The sequence below is a fragment of the Pieris rapae genome, chromosome 14, assembly GCF_905147795.1.
Source record: "Pieris rapae chromosome 14, ilPieRapa1.1, whole genome shotgun sequence".
In the NCBI taxonomy this organism is placed as follows: domain Eukaryota; kingdom Metazoa; phylum Arthropoda; class Insecta; order Lepidoptera; family Pieridae; genus Pieris; species Pieris rapae.
In genome coordinates, this window is record NC_059522.1 from 5663542 (window position 1) to 5682959 (window position 19418).

Consider the following 19418-nt stretch of genomic DNA (forward strand, 5'->3'; position numbering starts at 1 on the left):
ACATGATAAGTTACAACTACAATAAACGAATATATTTTTAAATTTCTAAATAGATAAATTGTTTAATATATTTGTTTATGATGGTAGTAATCTGTAATCTGTATTATACCATAACTCATATAATTCATAAACCCAGCAAAAACTTGAAACCTTTGTTAAATGGTCTGATGCAGGCGCCACGGATGTTGGACTTGCCATTGGAATGGTCGGGCTGGGTTATACTCAGAGTCCTCTGCTTTTCTGGGATCAACCCTATTAAATGGAGACCAATAGGATTGAAACTAAATCCACAACATGACAAGGCTATGAACCATGCGCGCTCTTATTAAAAAGACCCGATGTCTTTATAACCGCGAGAAATTGCTTGTTGTAAATATTTTATGGAGTTTAATAATCTATTTACTTCCTAAATTATAATTCTTAAGTCATTTCTATAATTAATATGAATGAGAATTATTAACAACACTCTTTTTGCGTCAGATAAAATACAACTACATATTATTTCCTTTTTAAAACTTCGGCATTTGCGTAACCACAATCCACGTTTTTGAATATAAAAGGCACGTGTTCACCACAGATTAAATAAGGTAAAATATCAAAGATCCAATTAGTTTCATTACAGTAACATTCTATGACGGGAACGCGCCTTCAACTTTCCCGATGAAATTAAACTTTGAAACGGTTCCTATCTGACATAATTTTAAGATTTTACTCTTTTCTCTCGCTTTTGATACAGACTTGAGATAGGACTTGTAATTGGCGGTATAATTGGGTACTTATAGGGTTTGTGTCTTGTTATAGAACTCGTTAAGGTTGTTTTTATTTCTATATACTATTAAATCAAGAGTTCGACATTATCCGGATATAAAAAAACCAGTCGCTATAGTGACAAGTCAGTCACTAGTCACTCCTATATATTATATAAAGCTATAAGCTGATGGGTAATTACCTGAGTTTCGTGGAGGATTACCACCAAAAAAACCAAGATAGCACGGGTGGTTCTTTGATATTTTGGGAAAAGTGGTGGGCATTTTTGTTTTAGCTCCATTTTACAAGAGTCGAAAGAAATCTTTTGTGCAACTGTATCGATGACCCTCAGTAATGAAGTTTCGTTTCGTCCAAGGGACTTTTCATCACCAGATCGTCGAAAGAGGTGATACTGGGCGGATAAGTCAATTTGGACCGATTTCATGTTCAATTGTTTTTTATGATAAAATACACTGCTGCTACCATTACTTTATTAAACCACATCAGAAATTGAATTAATTACTTAAGATGTGTAACATGGCATGACAACAAAGATTTGTCAATATCGCAAACGGGCGCAGAAGGCTAGGCCTCTAAAGAAATAAATGATATAAATGATCATAGAAACTAGTTTTCGAAACTTAAATACATTAATTAATTAACTTGTAAAAATTCGTTTTAGGTAATAATTTAAAATGTATATACATAAACATATATAGCAAATCGTGTTACATGACATAGTCACTGCTCTGAATTAATTATTCCGCTGTTTAGTTGTAATCGTATTTAATTTAACAACTATGAAGAGCGATTTTGAATCAGAATTGACGAGTTTGTATTCTATTATGCTATTGACTAAATTAAATACAGAGGGGAAGTTTAATCTTGGCATATGTAATTATTTTAGGATTGAATATATTTAGTTGTATTACGATTTTTTATGGAATACTAGCGGCCTTTTGCTTTTGCTGGCTTTGGTGTCCTGATGACCGGTTCCAGAATTAAGTATCTCCTTTATGATGTGGTTTATTTAAATATCTATGGCCTATGTCGACAGACAATCTGACCAAAGTGGTTGCTAATAAATTAGATTTAAGAATACTATATTTATAAGAACAGCATGTAAGTATAAAAGGTCAGCGAAGAAAGGGTTTTTATAATTATATATCTATGATTTACCTGCCGACGTTGGACAATCTTCCAACTCTACTCATCAAAGTTTAAACCTTTACTTTTCTATGAGAAGAAGAAATAACTCCACCGTGGTTTAGTCTGTAACATGGGGAACAATAATCGCCTTGTTCCTGTTAAAATATCAACTAACAAACAACTCGAACAGTCAAGACTGCACCGATAAAAAAGCGTAAAATTATTTGTATTACCCGATTTTAAACAGTTCCTTATCACATAGAGTGTATCGCAAATTACTCACCAAGTCTTGCCGTATTTTCCGCTGAACACTTCTGAATATGGGGTCCCATAAATTTCCATTCATTGGAATTATTTGCGCCACGCTACCCTGATTCCTAAGCTGGTACAAATTTAGATGAACCGGATTGTAATATACGGCAATGGCTCAACATTTAAAGAGGCAAATTATTCAAAATAATATACGGTTTAACATTTATCATACAAATTACTTCAAGTATACGAATTACCTGGCATTGATGCAAATATCAACAGCTGTTGTTTAAAATCCGTCTCAAATAGATGTCAAATGTAGGTAGGCTAGGTATCACACAATTAATATTGCAATAAAAGTGTAATAAATCTTGATTTAAAATGTATTAAAAACAATTAATTAATAAACAGTAAATTGGAAAAGCAATTTTATCACCACTGTTATATAAAGTTTAGTATTAACCGGCATCAAAAAGGTTGTTTATGGTTTACATATATATGTATGAGATATTATTGCGATTGTATTAAACAATGTTTATAATTTTGTACTTATTCCACAAATTTCTTTTAAAAATAAATATAATGTTAGGTACATTATATTTATTATGCACATCAATTAATTATAATATTTAAACCCAAATGGAATAAATAAGAAAACTAAAATTACAACAATCGCTGTACAACTTTATAGTACAAATAAAAATCCTATTTAGTCTACAGAAGAACTTTTTTATTTATTTCCAACAATTCATCCAGTGTATTTTACACAGATGGCGGCTTTAAAGAAAGTAAAATAGTCCCCAGAAAAAGGGTTTAATTAAAATGGATAAACACAATAACGGTTCGTTGAGGAATTGAATCGTTCATTTAAATATTTTAAGGGACACCTTGTAATTTGTTACTTAATATTTAACAGGGGACGGGTTTAATTAAAGGCCTCTGGACACTGTTTTCTATAAGGTCAGATCGTTACAATGATAATTTAACCTTTTAATACCTTCCGGAAATAATATTCATGATCTTTGCAAACTTTATATGTCAGATTCATATAGATATTAACAGATCGAAAAATTAAAATATTTAGTATGTAGTAATAATAACCTAAGACAATATTATTAATGAAGGAACAATGGTGTCATCTGTCATTGTCATTATAATTTAATAACAATAAAGTCAAATTAGTTCAAAACCATTAAGAGGTCTATTTGATTTGCCAATGTTGCTAGATCTACAAATTAACGACTATTTGATAGTCTCTAGTAATTTCATCATTACAATCTAGTCTAACTTAAGACAGTAAGTAATTTAAAGAGAGAGAAACACTAATTATGAAAATAATAATAACAAAAATAAACTTTATTCTTATTTTGACGTTCATAAGTGTACAATATGTTACCTATATGAATAATTTATTTTTGACTTTAATAAGTGTTCTGTGCTCTTTCGAGGTTCTTAACGTTATCTTGTATTGATTTTCCACAAATTTCTCGGAGACCAACCATAACAAGATGATCCTTTTGAAGGTATCTTATAAGGTACGACTTAGATAGTTGGTTGTACTGCATTCCTTGACTTGTCCTGTGTAAAAAATACTAGGTACGTAGATAAAAAAAATTGACAGGTATTTGAAGTTGGATTAATTTTCTAAATTACTTTTAATCAAACTTTGTTGCTACCACTACCCAAAATGACATGAAAGGCTGTTGTCTATTCTTAATACGAAAGAATAACCATAATTGATGATATGAAAGATGTTTCATATGGAATTACATTTTATTTCATTATTTAACTACATAATATAATGTATAATTATTTTATAACATTATATTTGCAAAATCAACAAACCGTATCGTTTTCGAGCGAGATCTTCAGCCGCAGACAGCCTTTTACGAAAAAAACAAAATTAAATATTGTTACACATAAATGTGTGTGATGAAACTGCTGTGCATGTATATCTATATTTGCAATGAGTACAGCCTGGCACCACGAAGAAATCCATTACAAGGTCACTAGTCAGACGAAGAAAAAAAAACTTTTGGTTGGTCGACGACAAAGTACAAAACCAACTACCAGTTAACGTAGTTACGTACGGGCGTACTATTTTTTTATATATTAACATTATATATGTATCCGTCAAGCGCGCAATTAAATACCACCAATGAAAATTTTGTTTATGTTTATTATTTATTATCGTCATAGCTGAGAGAAAGTATTTCAACTCATATTATCTATACAATAAAAATTTATACATAATAGCCATCTTACGGATCTTGAAAAGTTCCAGTTTATTATAGCTTTTGCCTTTAACTGATTGTAACTTATAAACGGACAAACTAATTAGACTACTTTATTTCTCTTTAAATCACCATTGATATTTTACACAAGGACTTATTATGTATTTTTGCAAATAAATTTTAAACATTAATACACACATTATTTATAAGAAGTGTGTATGTCAGCGATACAATCTGGCGTTTGAAGTTGCGGGTGAAACCTTCTGTAAATAGCAAAATCCCGTGGGTATCCACTATCGTCGATTGCAACCGAATTCGTTTACCATTATGTAAATGTTCCATTTTTGGTAGGAATAGTGTTTTTTCATGAAAGCAAATCCACCTAGCCGTCAATCAGCGGGGCCTTCACGCTGTGACAGCTACGTCACCTTGGGAAATACACCGAGTGCTTTCACACGTACACGGGTTTATGAGACATTTGCACGGGCGAGTGCACTCGCTCAAGTACACGAACACTAACGTTACGTTTTTTAACATTTATGCATACGTTTCTTTTGTGGATTCCGCAAATTTGATCGTATCACGGAGTAGGTATGGTATGGTACATGGTACCGGTGCACTTCTTGTGGGCTCTGGGCTCATGCCGACTGTACTGGGTGGGATACTGCGCACAATTATGTTTGCGATATGTGTTGATCACCATTGCCCACATACTGATCACCATTGCCAACCCAAGTTGACAATCAAAATAATCAAAGTTATTATTTTTTTTAAATTCTATTGTACCAAAACTAATAAACCAAAGTAATTAAAGTTGATCTCAATCGATAGTTAGTAGAGTAAAGTTTATAATAAAAACAGAGTAATAAATAGTTGATTCATAGATTAGCTTTTTTTTCGTTTTCGCTTAAGTGATCCCCATTACCTACATTTACCCTATGGTAAGAAACTGAAGTGATTGTCTATCCGTCAGCGTCGTAGCTGTCATATTCTTTCGGTCCTCATACTCACCTCGGCTTCTTGAAGGATCCTAAGTCGAATTGATTCGGTAATACTTCAGTGAGTATATGGGTGCAATTTCGTATTCTGCCTTGAAACTCAGCTGTAGGTTTCTACTTGAATTCTATTCGATAGACACCTGTTTGTTCTATCGACACGCCCACGGTGCACAGTTTACGTAAACACGAAAAAATAGTATGATCACTATAAGATTTTTCGCATTTTACGCTAAGTGATAAGTGCGCCGGCCAGTATGTGTAAACGCAGCACGCAAATGTCAGTTCATCATTGGCCGGAATGTTTCTGCATAGCGTACTACGGAATAATTCACTTGCAAATGGTCGATTAGCGTTTGACGTGCGCTCCCCTGACCCACTCAACTTAGTAATGTGCCATTCAATTACATATACGACTATGCGGAACCTAAGTTAAGTGATTTTCCCAATAGTACTCAATGAACATGGGCATTTCCATGTAATTACTGGTAAATTGTTAATTGTAAATTCAGGATTTATCGATATATTAGTACCGCTGTGACTTTTTGCTTTTCATTTTAGTATACAAATAACAAAGTATAATAATAATATTAGGATTACAAGGTTTACAAGGTTTACTATACTTTGCTTCATATGTAAATTTCCTGAAGGGTACCAGTGTTATGCTTATTAATAATGTAAGTATAGAAAATGAAAAACGGCTTAATGTAGAAAGTTGTCAATACTTTTATTGTTTTTCGAAGTAATCTCCGTTCCTCTCTACACATCGTTGCATTCGCTGGAACCACTGAGAAAAGCAGTAGGCCCAAAACAGCGATGACATACCAGTCTGCAGTAACTCTCCTCTAATCTAGCACAACTGTCGTGAAATGACCTTTCCGACGAAAGAATGAGACGTTGACTTAAATGCAATAACATTAGGTTACCAAAGAGTTCTACAATTGAAATTCAAAAAAAAGTTTTCATTAGCAATGTTTCTAACTGGCCATTTCTAAACATCCTTCAGTGTTACCCACGTAGTAATAATAAAAACTTTATTCATGATAAGTACATTGTGACAATATTCATCTATCCTACACTAGGGCGCCCCAGTATTGTGGCAAACTAGATAACATTTATTCCGTTGTACATGGAACTTTTTAAAGCAGTATATGGGAATAAGTAATAGTGTTACAACTTATAAAACACAAGTCTTATAAGATATTTAGAATACGTAAATGTGTGAGTGTGAATGGGTGTGAGTGCGCATGTATTTGAGAGTGTAGCTGCAGTTGTTATATTCGTGCTTTGTCTGTGTTAGTTTTTGGAACTTTAAAGTAATGCCCAGATAGGGCTAGAGTAATTTTTATGTGATCTGGATAGTTGGCTATATCAGAATCATTAGGAAAGTCATTATAAAGGAAAGGGCCCCTAAATACAAAGAAGCCAAACACAGTCCTTTGTTTTGGCGTCGGTAATACAAAACGTCTGTCTAAGATGTTCGGAATTGTTAGTCTATGGAGTTTGTGATATTTTAAACAGATCGCTAAGATATATAGCTATGGAATAGTTTTTGTTTCTAGGTGGAGTTTTAATTTGGGATTAAGAATTGCCTTTTGTACACGTTCCAAATTAATCAGTAAAGATTCAACCATGCAGATAGACAGTATATTAGAATTTACTGACAATGTGTTAAATAAATTATTCTGACAACTTCGTCTTCCGCTACAATTACCAGTAGCCATAGAACGTTCTTGAAACTGCCTTCAAAACTAGCTTGCTGTATTTGACAAACGATATACCGACAAATGACTGCATAAGCATGGTCAATAATAATTGCAGCAAAACATATGTATTTTGTTTAACACGAAAGCGATATTTTACACGCGCTATTGTAAACATTTACTTTAGGCATGTATGAATTTTAAATGCTAATTGATTCACTATACGACAGATGCGGGTGAAACCGCACAGACTTACCGAATACGTAAATGTTCATTTTATTTAACTGAAAACTGATGTCGCCCCCTGTAGCACTGTTTGATAAGCCCGAACGAAGTATTAAAGCATTTTGAGGCTTTTAGTTTACATGTTACATAAGAAAGCAAAGGCTTTTTAATGGATTTGGTGTCTTATGTAACATTACATGATACACGTAGAAATTCAGTTGAACTTGTGGTGAATTTGTGGATTTCGCTTAACACAAAATGCAAACAACTAGCCAATTTTGGGTTAGATCTCCTCCAAATAATTTTCTGGTTGCCTATTGACATTTCAAAGAACAATAGACATTTTAAAGTCATTAGAAGTTATATAATATATGTGACATTTAAACCTGGCGTCTATCAATTATTCTAAAGCATCGTATCATATTATTCGCAAATATTTCACTTGAAGTAAAATATTCAGCGCTTAAAAAAGTTTATCTGCATTTACATACAGATTAATATTGCATGTTTTACGAAGCCTTGATTAATAGAGGCTCTGTTAAAATGCGGCTGTATAATTCAATTGCAATGAAACATTTAAACGATCAATGCAATCGGTAAAATTACACTCATAATATTGTCAAAATACGGTACTTTTAATTGGCACTTCAGTTAAGCTCTCTTGATTGAAGAGATTAAAAATAATTGTCTCTGATGAAAAGGAATATTGGACAACGTTTTACCCCATACGGTTGTTTGTTTTTTTAAGCATTTAAAGTGTGCAAATGCTGGTTATATAATATTTATTGGACGAAATTTTATAGGTTGTTTCGAGGCCCTAAGCAAATAGTTTTAACCTGCAAATTAAAACTATTTGTTGTAGCATTTATTTATCTCTTAAGAATAAAATAAGTTTTTTAAAACACTATTTTGTATTTTTATAAAAGTTTAACAAATTATTAAGCTGGTTCAATAGATTGTCATAATCTATATGATGTAGTGACCATATACGTAAGATAATTTCGATCAATCAACTCTGAAATAGCTCTAACGTCAGTGTAGACATGTTATTAGAACATTCAGTTTCAAACGAAATTGGTACTAAATAATGCATTGTTTATTCAATGAACGAATGACTAATTACAATGCAGGTGTTATTCTATACTCTGTGGACACAACGGTTCATTTCAGTGATGAGCTCGAGTTTGGTTTAGGTAATATCAATCGCACACTCCCACGAGTAAACATTGTTTCACTTCATTATAGAATCATCAGTACCGTATTTAGGTAATTATTGTAACCCCTCAAGATTAGATAAATAAATTATATACATTACAAAATTACATATTATGTAAATGCAAATGCGTTTTGTGTCCTATACGTACGTTAGAACGAAAGTACGAACAGAAAGAGTGTAATTAATTAAATTTAGTAGGTGATAATCAAGTCTATAAGAGATGGAGAGGGACTGACAGACCTGCTTTCGATGTTGTTGAAAACATGCAGGTTAGAACAAAAATCGTGAGGGAATTGTGAGGAGACCGAAACCTCTAATTCAATAGAATTTTGTGTTACGATAGTCATATTTATCCCTCTGAATGTGATGGGTTTCAATGATGACACATTGGAACCCAAAAATCGACTGTGTGTTTGCCTAAATACAAACATTTTGAAGAATCTCTCATACAAATTTAAAGTCCTAATATACCCATGGCCATAGTTAAAAAATATATTTGATTGTGAATACACAAACCAATACTTTATCTACGTCATATACCCGCCTTTTGTAGCCATCTAGATTGTATCTTTTGTACTTATTCCTAAGAATAGTGCATAGAAAACCGAGTATAAATACGACTGTCTCGCGCAGCGCAATACGGGTTTAGATTTTAAATGTACTTTATAAAATAGAAAACAACTTGAATTTCAAGTTTATTCCAGTATTATTAATTTGAGGGATCTTTGAAAACGAGAATAAATTATGTAAGGGTTTGCTTACTACGTACCTATCTCACAAAAATTTCCGCAGAAATATGTAAAGGGTAAAAAAATTGTTTATAGTGGTTCATATATAATAACTTGACTATGAAAGTTTAAGATAGTAATAAAAAATAATAATTAATTACATTCTGGTACTAACAGATTTCCGTTAATATATTTAAGTGGTTTCAATTCCGGCGGAACAATAATTTCGTTTCAGTAGTAAAGGATAAAAATGAATTTGAAAGCGATTTCCTGAAAGAAATGACGCTTGAAATAAAATTCCCACCCTTTTATTTTCAAGTTCATTTGATCGAACAACAAACACTAACGTAGTTTGGCAAGTTCTTCATTAAAACTTGCCCTAACTTTGCGAACTGAAACCGATCTTAAAGAAACGCCAAGTGGAAGAAGTAATTCAATGCTATTGGGGGAAATTGTGTTTATTTATTTAAGTTTTATTTAAATAACAGAGTTTTTGCAACTTTAAAAATAGAACATACCCTCACTTATACACAATCACACAATACAGCCAAATGAGGTAATTAAATGTATTGAATACTTTGTTTGTTTGTTCCCTTATGTTAATCTTTGAACCTTTTTAAAGTAAAATGATATGTAGTATATATAATTTATATTAACTGTAGGATTACGAAATAAATAAATAGCAACTTGGCGGTATAAAGGATATATATATATCTTTAAAATCATATATTTTTCAGTATTTGTGTACTTTTTTGCCGTGCAGGCATTTCTTGGGCAGTTGTCGATTAGTACCGCAACAAAAAACTGGTGTATGCCGTATGCTACGCGGATTCTCGGTCTAGGGTCTAAGTCTAGTAAAATTTAGAATTTGGAATACACTCTCTTAAAAGACACATCTAGTATCAGAATACTGGGCGTTGACATAAAGAACGACATTCAGTTTCGCGGTCATTTGAAAGGAAAGGCTAAATTAGCCTCCAAGAAACTTGGTGTGCTCAGCAAGGCGAGACGGTACACTCTGGGCATCGCTTGCAACTGTATAAAGCTGATTTGGGGTATACAATTCCACCTAGTTGATATGGGTCGACGTCCGTCGTTCCACAAATGAGCGTTATTTAAAGGAGTCTTGACTCGCTTCAAAACCAACTACCTAAATTCTTTCCTAACCATTCGAATTAAGCTCCTTCACCAGCGTTACAAATCTTAAAAGGCCGGCAACTTAATCGCGATCCCTCTGCACGCCCTCCATTGATTGTTCATCGGCGGTGGAATCACTTAACATCAGATTAGCCTTATGCCTGTTCGGCCCTCGTCCTAGAAAACAGCGCTTCCATTTTTTAAAAACCTAGGAGGAAGATTTGACGATATCGTTTTGTTGTTTATATACGAGTATAATAAGCATTTCAAGTCATAGCCACACATCGTCATAGGTATCTGATTATAAATCAATGACCTATCAACTGATATTGTGATATATGAAAAGTTCTTAGATTTTAAATTAACAGAGGTAACTTAATGACTAGTTTTAATGGAACGTACATATTATTTTCACTTGGGTATTATCTTATTGACGAAAAACAATTGCAAGCGAAGATATTTATTTTACCGAAGCGACGTCTCTAGCACACTAGAAAAAAATATAGCAAGACAAATAATTCGAAATAAAATATTTTTTCTAACTTTGAATTTGTTCGAAGCCATAATACACAAATCACGTCGGAGGGTATGACTTCACAAACATTTATTCGGCAAAAAAATTCAGCAAAAATGTAAAGCAGATTTATGTCTTATTTTCCACTATTTCTCAGAAAATATAAAGCCGCTTACAAAGTTGAAGAAATCACTGATGTTAGCAAAACACACATACTATATCGTAAATTTTGAGACGTTTTCTACTTCCTCCCTTACATTATAACACTTGATTTACTATCATAAATATCGTTCCCCCTTATATTTCATACAAAATTCATACGCTAACAAAGATATCGGTGCGCAGGTACAGTTTTTCAAATAACATGATTCCGGGCGCGATAATATATTTTGTAGCGCTTTATTTTTATTGCTCCTGTCAATATTGTCCTTATTCGAAGATTTATGTACGAAGGTCAGGATTATTTTTTCAATACACGTCCTATATGACTTTATAAAACAGACATATATATTTTAAATTGATGAACATGAGTGGAATCTTAACTATTTAAATGTGTTTGTAGTTGAAAGTTGCAAAGAAGTTGAAGACGCATTAGAGGGTTGACAAGACTGTAGTAAAAGCTACTTGTACTTGTCCCTGTGGCAGTGATGTCGACAAACTAGGACATCACGGACTATCATGTCAAAAAAGTGCTGGCCGCTTCTCGAGACATGCCGCACTCAACGATATCATACATCGGTCCCTTGCCACCGTCAACGTGCCTAATCTACTTGAGCCGACTGGAATTGCTAGAGATGATGGCAAGAGACCGGACGGTATGAGTTTGATTCCATGGAAGATGGGTCGGGTTTTGGTATGGGATGCCACCTGTTCAGACACACTGGCCCCTTCCAATCTTCATGGAACTAACAAGAGAGCTGGTGCGGCTTGTGATGCGGCTGAAAAAGCTAAAGTCTGCAAATACAGGGGTCTAGGCTCTGAATATGATTTTGTCCCATTCGGTGTCGAGACCCTTGGTCCGTGGGGTCCTAGCGCATTAAAGCTTTTTAGGGAATTATCAAAAAGGTTAGTCGACATCACAGGAGAACGAAGAGCTGGCAGCTACCTCGCACAAAGAATTAGTCTAGCTATTAAAAGGGGGAACGCTGCTAGTATCTTCGGAACCTTGCCTAAAGGGACTCCTTTTAATAATATTTTTTAATAATTAAATTTTAAGGCTAGTTATTAGATATATTTTTAGTTTGTAATTGTATATTAATATAATTATTTAATATATAAATAAATATTGTGTATATATATATATATATAATATATTTTATACGTACACAATCTACAAAATTTTCCAAACAACTAGATTCCACTCTGCTCTTGAGTAACAACTTTTTTACTTACGCACTAACAGAATGTAAAGTTTATTTTTTTATAGTAAAAATACATACAAAACTTTACATTGGGGGCAAACGGGCAGGAGGCTCACCTGAGGTTAAGTGATACCGCCGATGGACACTCTCAATGCCAGAGGGCTCGCGAGCGCGTTGCCGGCCTTTTAAGAATTGGTACGCTCTCTTCTTGAAGGACTCTAAGTTAAAATGGTTCGGAAATACTTCAGTGGGCAGCTGGTTCCACGTTATTTCACAGACAAAGGTTCTCAATTCAGGTAATTTACAATAAGATACTTCTCTTGTTGATAACAAGAATACAATTAAACACTATAACCACATATTCAACAATGTATCATATTAACCCTATTTAACACTCCATTCAGCGTAAACAATGCATTATCTCGTTTTAGCGCTGTAAGCTTTCAATTAATATCGCTATACTCATACGGGCATATTAAGCGGGCGGATGCCTCTGCGGAAGCTGTATTTGCTAATTTTATTCTTTATTGTACGAACAATAGCATTCTTTTGCATTTAAAAATGTATTTAAAACACTTAATAACATAAAATTAAACCGTTGTTGCTATTTGGTATATTGTGGTGTAATAATCCAGTTGAGCTGCAACCCTATATGCCCTAGTAATATAGATTGCAACCGTTTCTTTAATCATTATACACAAACACTTGTCTACATCTACACACGTCGCCGATTTTTGGATAGTTGAATATCGCCGGTTTTCTCACGATCTTTTTCTTCACCGTATGAACAACAACAATAATAATAATAATACAAGCCCTTTATTCGCTGACCATTTTAACTTACATGCTATTCTTATCAAATAGTAGTATATTGTAGTATTCTTAATCTATATAGCGAAAATAATAATTTATTCTCAACCGCTTTGGTCAAGTTGTCTGTCGATATAGGCACGAACAAGTGTTAGATTTCAGAGAATCAAATTAAATCAAAAAATATTTATTCATGTAGTTAACACAATGTACACTTATGAACGTGAAAAAGCAATATACATCGAATGCTTCTAATTTTACATTTACAGCCTGTTCTCAAATCAAGGGCGTAGAATTGAAGAGAAGAACTGGCAATAATACAAAGAGTATTAGTGGTAAGAGTAATTGCCAAATTTTTGTCTTCTACACAACGTTTTTAAGGATCTGCAACCTTAACACCATGTTCCAGATGACGTCTTAAGTAATAAATAATAATAAATTAAATTAAAAACAAAGATTTGTCCCCTATCAGCAGGAGCCAAGGTGAAATAGGAGCACGCACTTACATTCTCGTGGGAACAACACGCAAATACATAGTCGATACAACTAACATCACCGCATACACGAATTCAAGTACGACCAAACACCACAAGTAGCACCCGTTCACGAGTATATGACGCTGAATCTACTCACACACACACAAAGATCAACGAGTTTTGTTAAGTCGGTTTAAACAACGGCAAACGGGCAGGAGGCTCACCTGATGTTAAATGTACCACAGATAAAATAAAAGTTATGCTATTACGAGTTTATTACAATATTTACGTATTTCGACGTTTCGAGTGCTATAAGTGGAGTCGTGGTCAACGAGAAACTCTTGCTCATTAGTAAATAAATAAATAATAAATGTTCTTAAATTAAATTCTGTTAAATTACCACGAGATATTGTTATAGTTAAATGTCTGAACTAAATTCTACATACGATCATTCGCCGTACCTCTTCACTAATCTAAGTAATTTATGGGTCCAATACCAAAAGTAAAAGGCCACTGTCTGATTTTCTATGAGGCTAAAAGTAATAATGAATAATAGATACAAATAGCACGTGTTTAAATGACGAAAATATGCTTTAAAAATATCGTGTATCGTCAGTAAAAGTTACAAAACTATTTAAAAATTAGGTCGCACTCAACAATTTTATTTCTCGTGAAATCAAACCGCGCGTTCAATAAATCACTTTGCTAGTGCAAAGCTGGCAGTACGTTTACATAAGACTGCTATAAAAATGCCAACGTCCATGAAAACCGTCTAAATTTTCATAGTACGTGAAACATACCGCAGTCACGTACTGGGCACACCACTAGTGCAACTGACTCTGCTCTCAGTTCAGGCGGTTGAATAATTTAAAATGTATTTGATATGATAATGCCATGAAAGGTACTCGGATGTGATATTATGCGTACTACTCTAGGAATGTCTAATAATGCATTTGAACGTGGAATTTCAGACTTAATTATGTCAAGCCAAAGCACTGTTGAATCAAGTTACCATCGGCTAGATATTCGTAATCTACTGAGAGTAGATCAATAATATAGATACGTCTCAAAGTTTAAGCTATACGTATAGTAATAATTCATAGAGACTTCGGTGGCGGGTGGATTGAATTTCGCTCAATAATGATGTTATGAGACCTCTGCTCCTCTACTAACTAACTTATAGCCTACTTAACTATTACACGTTGTATAGCAAGATATTTCAGCTACACTGTTTATTTACAAAACCGAATAAATACATCACGAACAATTCATCAGTTTCATCTTTGGACGTCAAGGCAAAATACCAACCGTATCACCTTGACGTCTGTTTTACAAATGAGAGATTCAATTTTTGCCGTGGCCCACAACAATGTGGAAACAGCTGCCCACTGTGATATTTCCTAACCAACTCGACTTAGGGTCCTTCAAGAAAAGAGCGTACCAATTCTTACAAGAAATTATGACAACAAATTCAACACAAGAAAAATAAAATAGTGTGTGTAATTATGTACACGAGTTAGAGGTTTTTCCATACGCCAAAGAAGTAACTAACTAACCATGAATAATAAAAATAATCAAAAAGATTTTATTCAAATACTTTAATTATTATTAGTAAATACTATCACCGTCGTATATGAAATTATTTTAAAACACCAAAATAATATTTATTTATTCACACTGTTTAATTGTACTGTTACGAGTTTTAAATGTAAAATTACTAGAATTTACAAATTCTACAATTATACAATTAATTCTCTCATCATGTTTCTCCATCGCGCCAAAAAAAGTATAACTTAAAAAAAATAACCAAAATTAAATAAAAACTTAAACCTCATTGAGCACGATAAATAATGTTACGGTAAGTTGGCAGACTGTTAATCTGTAAAACACATCAGTATTGTCATCGATGTAAGTAATCAAGTTGTAAGAGCGAGATATCCTATTCATTGGACCATTCAAAGTAGCAGGTAAGCGAGCAGGTATAGAATACTTTTAGTTTGAGTAACTCTAGGATTATGAAGAAAGGAAAATTTTGTAAGAATATTAAGTTAAATATTTTATACAAATAAAGTAGATCAATGAAGTCACGTCGTAGTATCTAACTAATCGTCCAAATGAACTTTTGCAATACACCACGCAAGTGTAGACGATTGCAAAGCTTTCTAGTGAAACGTTTTTGAACTGTCTCAATAGCATTGACGTACATTTTGTAATGTGGTGACCAAATTACAGTAGCATACTCTAAAATACTACGAAGTACGGAGTACGGACAAGTAATTTGCATAGAGTCACTGTACTTTGACCGTTAGTGGAAGAAGAGGACCTTCATACAAAACCTAGCATTTTATTAGCCTTGTTGGCAACTGTTTGCGTGGGCTCACTGAAATTTAGTTTTATAACTACTAGTTACGATTAGCCGGTTTTAGTCTTAATGTAACATCTAAAACCTCGTCCTGATTGGCAAAAATATTAAATTTTTGTACGGTATCAAGAATTTGTTACACTTTGGTACTGATAATGTGTGTATTACTTATTAATAAATAAAAAATGAGATAAGTAATAAGTTCGTAAAGATTAATAAATTAATAACCATTAAAAAACATTGCCACTTGTTTGTTAAGTAAGCACTAACCATGTTATTATATAATATTTTATTCATTTATTGTCGACAGCTGACAGCAACGTTTGAGTTTTGACGAACTCCTCATAACGCTTTAATCGTCTTTATGCAAATTGAAGTATATTAGACTTTTAGTATGTAGTATCTGGTACTACCTAATACATTAATATTCATATTAATTATGTGGGCCGATCCCGGCGGCACTGCAATGCCGGGCCGACCCGTGACAGGAGAGGAGCGAGCCCCGAACATCCCGTCAGTTTCCAAAAATCAGTTTAATATACTGGTCCCGCTATGCGGGAACTTTCAGATATTAAGCTGAAAAGAACAGATACTACACTTTGATCTTAGCCAAAAGGCCGAGAAGCGATACCCGATTTCGATGTGAAAATTAATTTATACTAATATTTCGATACTCCGGTAGCGGGTTTTAAGGGTAGTGCAGCGACATCTAGCGGCATTATTACTCAACTCACATGTTGTGCCGTTCATTGTAACGGGTCCCAGAATTTTATTTTTGCAAGAGGAAAATAAAATATTATATATAATTTGCAAGTGTAAATATGTATTTATTTTGCTTAAGTGTGGCCAGAAATAAATATATAATAATATGATGTCACGATATACACAGATAATACTTACATACTCGAACATCGGAGCAAATAAGGATAAGTGTTACATATCAGTGACTAAACCGTGTACACATTGAATCGGACTTGTATTGGGAAATGAATTTTGCGGGTTTCCTTTATCGAAATTATATTACTTATCTCGATACCGTCCTTTTACTATCGTAAATTATGTCAATTCCAATTTGTAACCAGTGTATTCAATGTGCGCTTGTTGCGATGTATAGATATAGCAAACTAAGTATTTAATGCTTCCCTAAGTTTTATAATACACCCATATATGTATTATAATTTATAACATAATTGCATTTTTATTTTCTTCATATTGCTATTTATAAATTATCTAAATTATAAATCATATTTGAATTTTTATACAAAATTGCCTCAGCCAAACGAAATTTGCTAGTACCAGGATGACGTGAAGTGAAGTGAGATGACCGATTGAAGAGCAGGCTTTACCAGCGCCTATTTATCCGCTACTTGGTCAACAACGCAGGGGTGAAACTAACTCCAGTGTGCTTCTAGCCGAGCGTAGTTTGAAAGGGGACGATGAAACCAAGTTATGTAGTTGCTAGCAGCATTCTCTAGAGTGCATTTCACCGTAAGTTCCATAAATGTTTCGGAAGTTATTAGTCCATGGTAATATTGCAAATAACAAACGCTATAATCTGAGAGTTTTATCGAAATTTTGTAGGTTTCCTTAATTTAGCTTTACTTTTTTAAAGCATATGAAAATATAGTATATATATATTAGGCACAATAGGTACATATGGTTTTAAATAATTTAGAGATTCAGGGTGTTTGTTTTCATATTTAATAACATTTTGGTTTACAATTATAAATTAAAGCTTAATTGGAAAGCATGACCCCAGCAAAGCAAATAAAAAGCAAGAAACTGCAGATATTTTACCTATTCATGACATTTTTATTACATATTTTAGTAGAATACAATGCAAAACACACAATTCAAAGAAGTCAACTCCATCAATAATCTTGCCCGTGTTTGTTTTAAATATAACTGAAATATTGCTTTCATAAATATTGATTCGATCTACGAATGAAAATGTTTAAGAATCTAATCCATTGAATGATTTAAACATTCATCGTTCATTGAAGCTACGTAACTTTCCTTATTGCTTGACGGCTGTCATGTAAAGATTATTATTATGTAACTGAGTTTTGTGGTTAATAGTTTTGTGAATTTTAATATAAGTAGTAGTATTTAATAACTAAAAATCCCTCACAAGGGTATAACGATGTGTAAAACTCTGTTTGTAACCGTAAATTTACTAACATAAACTCTTACGATATAAAATGTTTATATGTTTCGGCATTTAAAATCAAAGTACAATAAAAAAATGTGATTTATCATCGTTTGTTGGGTTCAAATATATTTGTTTTTTCTCAAAGAATAATTTCACATTCATTTAGTGAGAAAATTGAAAGAATGGTGTTATGAAATTATGAATTTGAACTTTAACTTATGTCACTTAAAAAACCTAACTATCAATGAAACGACGTACATAGTAATCACCTAGTTTTTGACAATTTCGTTGTGATGTTATTATAAAACTAACATCTCCTAACATATTCATTGAACTCAAACAATCTCAAGGACATTAATAAGGATATTTATTTGGATAAGAATTCAATTACGCCAAAATATATTTTATTATGTCTATCTTAAAAGATAGATGTGCTTAGCTTAGATGTGATAGATGTTCATGACATATTAGGCCTTAAGAGAAACAATTCCGTTCTTAAACGTAAATTACTTATTTACGCAGCGCATACAATAGACACTCATATAATACACATGGTACATAAAATCATCCCATTTTTCAACATAACGTTTGCTGCATTGCTTTATATATAATATATTATTATATAAATTATACTTTCTAAATAACATGTAATGTCCGACATGAATTAGGGCGTTAATAAATATGCTCTGCTTATACTATCTTAATAGAATTACATATGAAATTTTACAACAAAGCTTTTGCATTTAGTCCGTTCCCAGCCCGTATAAACGCATTATCCTGCATGGAATACCAACAGAAACAAAATGTAGGTCGTCTCCACAGATTTCGGCAGTAGGCAGTAGGAAGTAAACCGCGAGGTTTGGACTAAGCCAAAAATTGTTATAATAATGAATGCAAGCAATATTTTGTTACTTTCATATTATTTATTATATTCATCGCAGGGCAGCCGGCTTCATCACAATGATCTCCTTCTAATTATAAATTAATTCAATTGGACCTTGGAGTTATATATTAATTTATATTAATTTGTATCCCGGTGAAGCAATCGCAAGGAAACCGACTTTATACCCAAAAGTCGACAGAGTGTGTCAGGCACAGAAGTTCGATCTGAGGCCCATACTTGAAAGGTATTAAGCGAAGCGATCTACAAGATGCACAATGTGTTTTTTTTAACATTAGTACAATTGGCAGCAATTTCAGCAAGACCTTAATAGTCTTGTCAATACCATAATGTTTGTTTCAATACCACATGTTCACTATGATATTCATCTTTTTCTTTGTGTACCTTTACATGGTGGTTGGCCATCAGTCTCGTGAAGCGTGGCTTGCCCTATGCCAAATGCAATGCAACTCTTCC

General features: G+C 33.2%; 1 non-coding gene across 1 annotated transcript; it reads right to left on the reverse strand.

Moving 5' to 3' along the window:
* Window positions 1-16345: 16345 nt before the first annotated feature.
* On the reverse strand, window positions 16346-16538 carry LOC123689770. Its single transcript, XR_006750656.1, has one exon. It is a non-coding gene; the product is annotated as a U2 spliceosomal RNA (small nuclear RNA).
* Between the last annotated feature and the right edge of the window lie 2880 nt (window positions 16539-19418).